This window comes from Montipora foliosa, chromosome 10, assembly GCF_036669935.1.
Source record: "Montipora foliosa isolate CH-2021 chromosome 10, ASM3666993v2, whole genome shotgun sequence".
Taxonomy (NCBI): Eukaryota; Metazoa; Cnidaria; class Anthozoa; order Scleractinia; family Acroporidae; genus Montipora; species Montipora foliosa.
This window is the reverse complement of record NC_090878.1, coordinates 18,944,805-18,947,304: the sequence shown is the minus strand read 5'-3', so window position 1 is coordinate 18,947,304 and position 2,500 is coordinate 18,944,805. Positions and strand designations below refer to the sequence as shown.

The following is a 2,500-nucleotide window of genomic DNA, read 5'->3' as shown; positions in this document are numbered from 1 at the left end:
TAAGCTCAGTAATACACTAATTTTGATTGTTTCTCACCAATGATCTAGCGCTTAGAGGACAGACGCATAGCTCACGTCATTGATCATCGAAAACGTATCATACTTTATTACATCATTAGGACAAAGAAAGCTAGAAAATCTTTTCCTAATGACTTAGCTTGCAGCATCCATTTGAGTTTCAACAGTTTTTGTCTAATATATTAACGCGCAGTTTGGAATGATTTGCCTCCGGCTTTTGTAAGCGCTGATTCTGTTGCTTCATTTCATGCTGGCATAGCTGACGTCTCTATCATCAAAACCTTTTAATTCTTTAGGGAGTTTATAATAATAATATACCGTTTATTTGCCACATTGCAAAATTAAGTGAATATTTACATAAAAAAAGAATACCAGTTGTTTACTCTTGGGACTGTATCATGCTTCAGTGAACTAAATATCCATGGCTTTAATGCAAACACCCCCCTTCTCCCCCTCAAAATGAACTGTATTATGGGATTGGTGAAGAAAGCGACAGAAACATTAAATCTATTTTCGACTTCGTGAGACTTGGAAAGCCCGAACTCTCGTGCTGCATATTAATTTAGCCGCGGACACATGCATTGCATTCTTAAACCAGTGAGCCCTTGACGTCATTTTCTCCTCGATTCAGCTCCCTCTTGATTTCAAATCAAAATAAACAAGTGTCTTTTTGAAATCAAGGCTTTAAAACTAGGTCACTTAGTCTTTAGTTAACATAGTTTGGAAATCCAAAGAAAAAGAAGAATTGATTTTTTGGTAATAGTATCACTTCAATAATATGAACAAGGGTGAGTCACTTTAAATTAGTGTTTAGTTAACATAGTTTACGTTTTGAAATCCAAAGAAAAAGAAAAATTGGTTTTTTGGTCATAGTACCACATCAATATTATGAACAAGTAATTTATGCGTAATGAACGAGTTCTGATTCCTTAATTCACTTGCTTGCGGCTGTTTTCTCTATACTTTATATTAAAGCAAGGAAGTATGACGGCATTGTTTTTACGTTTATTTTACAAAGCAGTCAAGGTTATTCAGTTGTGACTAAAGCACGCACGCAAACAATCTACCGATATTGCGTATCCTTTGATTTATTTGTAGCTGGATTCCTGTTCACCCTTTTTCAAGGAGAGTATTGCAAGGTAAGCTTAATTGAATATTCTTTCCTACTGTGTATAGTTAATTATTTGTTTGTTGTGTGATAGAAGTATCCTGCCTTCTATTGTTTATTTGTACATCGACAAAGTAAGTTAATTTAAGTCACTTATGTTTAAATGAAGTAGAGTAAGTTTCAGTTTTCTTATCCGGTTAGATTCATCAAAATGGAGGGTTTGACAAAGCAAAAGATGAGTGACTGAGAATGCATTGAAGAATTCTGATTCTGTTATGTCTCATCGGCTTTAAAGTCACATTCAAAACTAAGCATATATTTGGGTTCCTTTTGCAACCTTAAACCTCGCTAGACTAAATCATCAGTTGTTAGGAGCAATGGAAGAATCAACTAATTGGGGTAAACAGTCATCGTTCCGTAAAGAACTCCCTCATAATTTGCACAGATTTATAGAGTATAAAATGACTTGGCGTTGTTTATGTTTCGTTTGTCATTTAAATGCCTCTCCCAATAACTTTGGAGTTGCTCGAAAATGTCGTAACCATTAATCGTAATTCGGCAAGGTGGTTTTTTTGGCCTCAAATCAGTCCGCATCCATTTGGAACGACAGTGGTAATTAACTTGTCGATGTTTTTCGACATTGTCCATTAGCAAAGTCATTTTATGCTTAATAAACCAGTTCTGAACCTATGATCCTCGCCGGCAGTTATGAACGCTATTTTAGCAATTGCGTAGAGTGGGAAGAGGAGCCTGAAAATGCAGGACTTCAACGGGGTTTGAACCCGTGACCCCGTTGAAGACTTGAATTTTCTAGCTTCTCTAACGAGTCTAAGCAATTGCTAAAATTTCGTTCATAAATGCGAGGATCATAGCTTCACTTGATTTCATATCCACGGTTCAATATATGATTCATTTCATATACCATTGCAATCGTTGATTACTTTTTACTTGCTTCCTGTTGCCTTCTATGTAGTACTTTGGATTAAAGCTAACAACTCTGTCAGTATTCCTGTTATGTATATTTTCTGAATTAAACTGAATTAAGTGATGGCGGTCATTCAGTTGTGACTGACGTACGCACGCAAAAAATCCACCAGTATTTCTTATCCCCCTTTAACTTGTTTGTAGTGCATGGGATTCATTCTTCCTGCTCAAATCGTAGTAAAGAGGAACGTTGCAAGGCAATAGACCCTTTGCATAAATGGCGCCCAAATTTGAGTAACAATACTGTATACATCCTTAGCCTCGTGTTTATGTTTCAAGACAAAGGATTTTTCTCATAAATGTGAGGCTAAGGATGTATCAAGTATTATTATTCATCCAAAATATTTCCCCGTTTCTGATTGGTTAAAACCACACGCATAATTCACCATA

The 2,500-nt window shown here is 35.9% G+C and overlaps 2 protein-coding genes and 1 pseudogene across 7 annotated transcripts in view; 2 read left to right on the top strand and 1 right to left on the bottom strand.

Moving 5' to 3' along the window:
- The window catches only part of LOC137974459 (tetratricopeptide repeat protein 28-like), a 282,236-nt pseudogene that overhangs the window by 106,997 nt on the left and 172,739 nt on the right, over window positions 1-2,500 (top strand).
- LOC137974449 (tetratricopeptide repeat protein 28-like) overlaps window positions 1,068-2,500 on the top strand; it is a 26,898-nt gene continuing 25,465 nt past the window's right edge. For 3 of the 6 annotated variants that reach the window (XM_068821452.1, XM_068821447.1, XM_068821453.1), the window contains exon 1: window positions 1,068-1,157. The gene's annotated coding sequence lies outside the window, so the exon portion shown is untranslated. Of the gene's footprint in view, window positions 1,158-1,511; window positions 1,526-2,500 lie in introns of those variants that run through there. The other 3 variants (XM_068821448.1, XM_068821454.1, XM_068821449.1) reach the window with 3 other exon arrangements.
- The window catches only part of LOC137974452 (uncharacterized), a 3,729-nt gene continuing 3,629 nt past the window's right edge, over window positions 2,401-2,500 (bottom strand). Inside the window, exon 1 of the mRNA XM_068821458.1 lies at window positions 2,401-2,500. This exon is cut by the window's right edge and continues 3,629 nt beyond it. The gene's annotated coding sequence lies outside the window, so the exon portion shown is untranslated.